Source organism: Carya illinoinensis, chromosome 2 (assembly GCF_018687715.1).
Source record: "Carya illinoinensis cultivar Pawnee chromosome 2, C.illinoinensisPawnee_v1, whole genome shotgun sequence".
Lineage (NCBI taxonomy): Eukaryota > Viridiplantae > Streptophyta > Magnoliopsida > Fagales > Juglandaceae > Carya > Carya illinoinensis.
The window spans coordinates 1,392,015-1,401,262 of NC_056753.1; positions in this window are offsets into that span (position 1 = coordinate 1,392,015).

A 9,248-nucleotide genomic window follows, 5' to 3' on the forward strand; every position below is an offset into this window, starting at 1 on the left:
CAAGCTATGAAGGAAGAACCATATGGGACCCCAGAACAAGATCAGGATGCCACAATTCCGTCCCCAGCACGAAATCCAGACCCACTTCCAAAACACAAACTTCATGTGCAAGTAGTCGATTCCCACTCCCGGCAAATATAGAAGATAAGGATACATTTAATGATGAGGAGGATATGGGTATTGGGGATGAGCCGGATGTACCACCTTCATCCACGAGGGCCAGACCACCACGTCCACGATCAAATAAAAAAAGGTCGTGGACGTGGGAACATTTCACAAAGGTTGACGGTGATCCCTTGGAACCGCACGCAGCTTGCAACCATTGTGACACAGAAGTTGCATGTCATTCAAAGAAAAAAGGCACTGCTGGTTTGATATCACATCTAAATAGTTGCCAGAGGTATAAGATAGAGAAAGGATTGGCGGCCCGAGATCAGACAACGCTAAGTTATGAAACTTATACTGCGACTGATGGTACGCAATCCAAGAAAATAGTCATTCCTCAATACAGTGAGAAGATGTTGAGAGATGCGCTTGCCGAGATGATCATTGAAAATGAGATGCCTTTTACTACAGTTGAGAAAAGAGGGTTCCGAAAAGTTTATCAAGCTTATTGAGCCACGATTCCCATTGTCATCACGGTATACAGTGATGCGAGATTGTATGAAAAGGCATTTGAAAGAGAAGCCTGAGATGAGACAAATGTTTGTGACGACCAGCCAGAGAGTCTCATTTACGACTGACACATGGACATCTATACAGAATGTTCCTACATGTGTATTACAGCACACTACATTGACAGTTTATGGACTTTAAAAAAATGGATTATTGGATTCAAAGAAATAAATGATCATAAGGGTGCATCAATTGGGGCAGCAATGGATGATTGCTTGAAAGATTGGGGAATTCATAAGGTTTTATGCATTACAGTTGACAATGTTAGTGCTAATGATACTGCAATTGAATGGTTCAAGCGAAATATGAGAGTAAGAGATGATGTCATCCGGGACCATGAGTTTATCCATATTCGTTGTTGTGCTCACATAATCAACTTGATTGTGACTGAGGGGTTAAAAGAGGTTGACGATTCCATTACAAAAGTCCGCAACATTGTGTGGTATATGAGGGCTTCCCCGCAAAGGTTGAAAAAATTCAGGGCAATAGAAGAACAATTTGGGATAAAACATTCTCAGACACTGTGCTTGGACGTTCCCACTCGATGGAACTCTACATACATGATGTTGGATGTGGCACAGAAGTACCAAAAAGTGTTTGAGCGGATGGAGGTGGAAGATGGGGGTCTCAAGTATGCTTTGCTGGAGCCTACAGGAAAGGGGCTCGGTGCGCCGGACACACATGATTGGACGAGTGTAGAATTTTTTGTCAGATTTTTGCAGATTTTTTATGATATTACAATGAAAATATCTGGATTCGCATACACGACTGCAAACTTGTGGTTCAGTCAGATCAAGACACTACACCACCACTTGGAAGATGGTTGTGATAACCCTAGCAGACTGTTATCTGGTATGACTTAGAGGATGTTGTCCAAATATAATAAATATTGGGGGCAAGCTGAGAAGATAAATAGATTACTCTTTGTGGGTGTGATCCTTGACCCCATAATCAAGTTGGCTGTGATAGAATATTGGGCAAATTCCGTCCTCGGAGCAATGAAGTCTGTATCGTTTATTACATCGCTTAAAACTGATCTCGATGACTTGTACAACCAGTGAACCACTACAAAAATAATGGACAGTCTTCATCTTCAACGGGTACCTCACACATGACTCCGACACCTCCCTCTGATGACTTTAGCCTGACTGACACATTGCCTCGACGCCGTAGGAATTACGATATCATGAATGAGTATCATCAGCTCGTTGCATCGAAGAATATTATGGGGTGTACTTCAAAGGTTGAACGGTATTTTATGGAAGAGGTCGAGGCACCTAATCCTGCATTTGAAATATGCATTTGGTGGAAGGCTAATTCCATCAAGTATCCAACCCTTTCCCGTATTGCCCGAGATATGCTAGCCATTCCTATTACGACGATTGCATCTGAGTCGGCGTTTAGCACTGGAGGTTGAGTCTTGGATGCTTTCCGGAGTTCTTTGTCATCGTCAACCGTGGAGGCCCTCGTTTGCACACAGAACTAGATCAGTGATACTAGGGGTGTGCAAATTTCCAAAAATTTCGACTTCGACTGAATTCCGTTCCGACTCTGACTCCGATGGAGTCGAAATTTTCAAAAAATGGAGTTGGAATCGGAGGCACTCCGAAAATGGGGTCGGAGGTCGGATTCGGAGTCTGAGTCAGCATGGGCTCCAAATTCCGACTCTGAACTCTGACTTTTTAAAAAATAAAAACAAAGATTCAAAACGACGTCGTTCTGAATCTTTGTTCCCCCCTTAACTTAAACGACGACGTTCCTTGAAATAGGAACGACGTCGTTTGCTTCGTTCTTTTAAACCTATGCGGCCATCCCTGATCCCCCTTTCTTCTTCTGTTCTTCATTTTGTCTGTCCCGATCCCTTGCTCACCGACTCAACCGCCGGCCCGCCCCTTTCTTCTTCTCCATTCTTCTTCATTTCGTCGCCCCTTGCTCACCGACTCAGCCGCTGCCAATGCCCACGCTGCTGTGTTCACAGAATCACTGTGCCGCTACCCACGCCCCACGACGCCATGCCTCACCCAGTCACCCGAGTCACTCCTCAGTGCAGCGACGGCAACTGGATAGCCTTGCCCCAGAAGATAGGTACGTAGTTATAAGAGGGTGTTTTAGTCCAATGAGTATCCCATGCATTTTTTTATCACCATGCTACATGAGGGGTCTATTGCTCAGAATTCTTCAAAATTTGAAGGTTTTAAAGTTTTGGTTTCTGCCCTATGTGTATGAAGATTATTGGAGAGTGGTTTGAGGTGTGGATTGAGAGGTGGAAAATTTTTGCATCAGGATGAAGCATTGTCCATGGAGGACTCCATGTCTATTGTTAGTTGAAGTGAATTTAGAACCACTGTAACCATGGTCTACAAACCCATTATCTTCCATGAATTTTCTTAAACCACTGGTTGCTGAAGTAGAGGCAAAGGGCCTACCTCTATGTTTCTCATATTGATTTAATAAGGAATTAAAGTCACCTATTTCTAACATAGATCTTGAATAAGCAATAGTTATTTGGTTCAAAAGATCCGAGAACTTCATTTTGCATGAATATTGAGCAGGGCAGTAAACCATCAAAAGCAACCATAGCATATATACAAGATTAGAGTACACAAGCATAACTATTATGTTGTTAGAGACATAAACGGGTTCTACATCTACCCCATGGCGCCACATCAACAAAAGCCCTCCCTTTTCCCTTGGCTTGGAACATTTATATATATAGAAAAGCCTAAACTATTCACAACACCTTGTGTTTTAACATCTTTCAAAATTGTCTCCATAAGGAATACCATATCAGGTTAATGAGTTCTGATATGAGTCCTAAGACTTCTTCTTGCAGTAGGTCAGGCTATGCCTGCAATTCCAGGATAGGATTCTCATTTCTTATTTGGAGATAGATAGGACCCTACCTCTTCAATTATTTTGACAGTTGATGGAAATTTGAGAGAGAGAGAGAGAGAGAGAGAGAGAGAGAGAAACTTGAGGGTTTTGAAGTTGCTTACTCTCCTTCTGTTGGAATTACCTTCTTTGTTTCTTTAGAGGATGTTGGAATTATGAGATTTTTTCTTATATAAGTTCCTCTCATTTTTGGTGGGATATCTCTCTCAGAGTGTTCTGATACCCTCTTCTTTGTAATAGGTCTTGAGTTGGTTGAAGTTAGTTGATTCTCTTTTGGTTTAGACATGTTTGTTTCTATTGTCTAGATTGGGTGGGATTATTGTTAATGGCATGTAGATGTCTATAGGTGCACTTGGTTGGGCTTCTATAAAGAAGAGTGGCTTCATGTTATTTGCAAGTGCATTGCTGAGCTTGATGGGGGTAGGTTTGATTGGGCCTTGACTTTCCTTTGAGTTGGAACTTTCTGATTTTTTAATTGCAATGCATGCCTTTCTTGAAGGACTATGCAGTTGTGATAGAGTTGGACTTTGCTGATGGATTAACCAGACTGTAAGAATTGAAATCTTAATCAATTCTTTTCATCAAGGTTCAAATTTAGATATATAATGACCTTTTTACTGTACTTCTACATCTTTCTTGAATGGTTTTTGGCATAAAAACAGTGCAAGACCCAATCTTGATTCTAAAAACTTGCAAATTAATAATAATTAAAACATAAATAATAATAATAATAATAATAATATTAGAAAACTGCAAATTAATTGCTTGAAAGTAAACATGATTTTAGAAAAGTGGATTAGACCAAGAATAGGTGGAAGAGAGACTATATTCCAAGAAAACATTGCCAAACATTACTTTTTGTGTTACAAATTGCAGGAAAAGGCTCTTCATGACTTCTCTCCGAAATTAGAAACTTGTTTGCTCTGTTTCTTGTCAGCTCTTACATACTCAACATACCCCAATTTGCTCTGTTTCTGAATGTGTAGAGAAAATATGGTGAATGTGTAGAGAAAATATGTTTAGTTCCTGCATTCAAATATGGTGAATATGTAAAGAAAATATGTGAGAAATGGTCATCCTAACTTCTCTTGTTTCTCAAGAACGATACTTTTTTGTGCATGCAAAATTTCTTTGCATTGAAGATCCTTTTTTGTTCTATGCTCGTGCCTTCAAGTTTTTTATTTTTCTATTTATATTAACTGTTTATTTTATTTTATTTTTGATAAATATGGAAGTTTCACCTAGTGGAAGGTCAGAAGGGAATCCAAGCGCCACAATCCCGTCACCGAGGCCGAGATCTAGACACACTTCTAAAACAGCTATATCTTGTGCAAGTAGCCGATTCCTCATACCAGTAGACATTGAAGATGAGGATGAGTTTAATGAGGATGAGGAGATGGGTATTGGAGATCTACCACCTCCATCTGAAACTCCATCTCAGCCACGAAATAGGTCAAAAAGGTCTTAGACCTGGGAGCATTTCACCAAGATCCCTGGTAATCGTGAGAACCCACAGGCGAGATGCCACCACTATGGGGCACTTTGTGGATGTCATTCAAAGAAGCAAGGCACTGCTGTCTTAATAGTCCATCTTGGGGGTTGCCAACGATATAAAATGTCGAAGGGAGAGGCAATCAATGATCAGACCAAGCTCAGTTACGAAACTTCTACGGCCACTGATGGTACACAGATTAAGAAAATGGTCATCCCTCAATACAGTGAGAAATTCATGAGGGATATGCTTGCAGAGATGATAATTGAAGATGAGATGCCTTTTACCACAGTCGATAAAAGAGGCTTCCGAAAGTTTGTCAAGACTATTGAGCCACGATTTCCATTGCCATCACGGTATACGGTGATGCGGGATTGTATGAAGAAGCATGCAAAAGAGAAGGCGGAGATAAAGAAGATGTTCACTACCACTAACCAGAGAGTGTCATTTACGACTAACACATGGACTTCCATACAGAACATTTCCTACATGTGTATCACAGCACACTACATTGATAGTGAATGGAATTTGAGAAAATGGATTATTGGGTTCAAAGAAATTATTGATCATAAGGGAGCATCAATTGGGGCACTGATGGATGATTGTTTAAAGGACTGGGGAATTCAAAAGGTTCTATGTATTGCAATTGACAATGCCAGTGCCAATGACACCGTAATTGAATGGTTCAAGAGGAATACGAGTATGAAAGCTGATGTCATCCGCAACCACGAATTTATTCATGTTCGATGTTGTGCTCATATCCTCAACCTCATTGTCAGCAAGGGGTTAAAAGAGGTTGACGATTCCATTACCAGAGTCCGCAACATTGTGCGGTATGTGAGGGCTTCCCCTCAAAGGCTGTCAAAGTTCAAGGCAATAGCAAGCCAGCTTGGAATTTCATGTTCTAAGACATTGTGTTTGGATGTTCCGACTTGATGGAACTCAACATACCTTATGTTGGATGTGGCACAAAAGTACCAAAGAGCATTCGAGAGGATGGAGGTCGAGGATGGGGCACTTAAGTATGCTTTGCTGGATGATGACTTGCAAAATTTCGTATTGCAGATTTACAAGATCGCTCGAGCGGAGGCTTTTGGCCGCTCGAGTGAATTCAGGCAGATTCAAACGCTCGACTGCCCTCGACAGTGAGCTCGAGCGGGTTGCGAGAAAACAAAGATCGCTCGAGCGGAGGCTTTTGGCCGCTCGAGCGAAGTCAGGTAAAATTGAACGCTCGATGTGCGCTCGACAAGCCGCTCGAGCGAATTTAGGTAGAGTCGAACGCTCGATTCTCACTCGACACTCCGCTCGAGCGAACATTGTATTTTGACAGGTCAAGGATTTTCTGTCGTCACACCATATAAAAGTGATTTTTCACTCTATGGCCGTACTTTTGACGGGAGAACATTTTTTGGGACAGAAAAAGACAGCTAGAAGGATTAAAATCATCTGTTTTGGAGAGGGAATTCCATATATTGCACGTACGTTGGAATCATACACGAGCACAGATGGGAGAGAAGCATTGAAACATTTTCTTGAATTTTTGAAGACGAGTTGCGGCTGCGAAGAGTATTTTTGAGCGTTTATTTTCTTCCAATATTCTTAGAACAATTATGGTGAATTCGTTTATGTTGAATTCCATTTCTAGCATAAGCTAAATTTTATTTATTCTAGGAAAATGATGTAACCTAGTTCCGAACTATGCTTGATTGTCTATGCTAATTTAAGGCAATTCTCTCTTTGTTTATCTGATTTATTCTGAGTTTATTGCTTCTAATTAACTGGCCATTGATTACATGATATTTAATCTTGTGATTTGCTATCGAAAGAGGGAATCATAGGGTAGATCTTGAATATTTCAGCATAGGAAAGTATAGAGATCGAAAGACTTGTATGAACCTATGTAGTAAGTAAATCTTTGGTCTTATTGCTTTCTTGCTTTATTAATTTGCATATTCTTGTGTGAATTGATGAACAAGAATAATTTTCAATTGACTATCGAAAAAGGCTATTGGATGAATTAGAGATTTGCTAATGAACAAAAAGAATTAAATTAAATTAGCTGGATGAGAAAAGTATAGTGAAGAATTAGGTGAAATCGATTTCCTAGAAGTTTTCTTTCCCATTAATTTGATCTTTGAACGTCAGTTTTATTTCCTTTGCGTATTTCTCTTTCAATTGATCTTAGTTTAATTTGCAATTACAAAAATCTTAGTGATTCCTTTAGATAAAATCAAGATTAGTATAATTTTGGTATTTGGCAAAAGTAAGGTATCAATCCCTGAGGACGATTCTCTTCTTATCACTTTATTATAAAACTACGATACTGTGCACTTATAGTTTTGCACCGATCATTGGAGCCTGCAGGAAAGGAGCTTGGTGTGCCAGACACACATGGTTAGACTAGTGTGGGACACTTTGTGAGATTTTTACAAGTTTTTTATGATATGACTGTGCGGATATCTAGATCCGCATATACAACTGCAAACTTATTCTTCAGCGAGCTCTCAGAGCTTCACTACCACTTGCAAGAAGGTTGTACGGGTTCATGCGGATTATTATCTGGTATGGCTATGAGGATGCAAGCCAAATATGATAAATATTAGGGGGATGTTGAGAAAACAAATAGATTACTTTTTGTGGCTGTGATCCTTGACCCCCGATATACGTTGGCCTTGATAGAATTTTGGGCAAATTCCACAATGGGAGCAGTGAAGGTTGCACAGTTTATTACAGCGCTTAAAAGGGATATTAATGACTTATATTCTCACTACAACAATAGTGGTTAGCCTTCATCCGCAGCGGGCACCTCACACTCGAGGCCGACACCTCTATTCGATGACCGTAGCTCAGATGACTCATTAAATCCACCTCGTCGAGGTTATAATATTGTGAATCAGTATCATCAGCTCGTTGCAACGAGGAATATTATGCAGTGTACTTCTGAGATTGAACGGTATTTTATGAAAGAGGTTGAGGCACCTAGCGATTCATTTCAGCTTTTAACTTGGTGGAATGTTAATTCCAACAAGTATCAGATCCTTTCTCGTATTGCCCGAAATGTGATGGCCATTCCAATCACTACGGTTGCCTCTGAGTCAGTATTTAGCACTGGAGGTCGAGTATTGGATTCTTACCGGAATTCATTGTCACCGTCAACTGTGGAGGCCCTCGTTTGCACACAGAATTGGTTAAGTGATACACCCATTGGACTAGATACCATTGGCTTTGATCCTGATAGCTATAAGCTTGAATCGGGTAACTTTATTTGAGTATTTCAATTGATTTATTTAATTCTTTTTATGATTTCATAAATCTATTAACCTTATACTTTTTATGATTTCATAGATATAATTGTGAACCCTAGCATACTTACCGATGACTGATACTTGGAGTGTGGCTAAGTTGATAAACTCGCGATTAAAAAATATTGGTCAGAAATTATAATCATTTTTTTCTGAATAATTTTTTTTTCTTTTTATTGATTGTGGCTTTTTATTTTAATTTCAAGTATCACCAACAACAAACCACGATGTATTGGAAGATGTTTTGGAGCACCTCTGTATTGGAAGATGTTTTGGAGCACCTCTGTATTGGAAGATGTTTTTATTTTGGTATTGAAAGATGTATTTAAACTATTATCAATGTTTTGAACAATTGTATAAGAGTTTCTTAAAGATGTAATATGTATTATATATATATATCACTTTTTTTTTAGAACTCGGAATCGGAATCGGGCGGAGGTCGGAGCCCGATTCCGATCGGAACCTATCGGAATTTCGATCGGAGTTCGGAACTCCGAACTCCAATCGGAGTCAGAGTCGGAGTGAACTTCCGGTTCCGACTCCAGTCGGAGTCGGAGGTTGGAAATCGCGATTCCGACTCCGAGCCCAGGCCTAAGTGATACACTCCTTGGACTAGATAGCATTGGCATTGATGATGAGAGCTATAGGCTTGAAGATGGTAACCTTATTTTACTTGCTTTTTTATTATTAATTATTTTAATTGTTTTTATGATTTCATAAATTTATTTAATTTATATTTTTTTATCATTTCACAGATGTAATTGTGAAACCCAGTATAGTTGCCGATGAATGATGGAATATGGATAAAAATAAGTTGATATCAGAATTAACTTAATCTTTATTGGTATTAATGGTAATTAAATTTTACTTTTACTGTGTTCAATTTT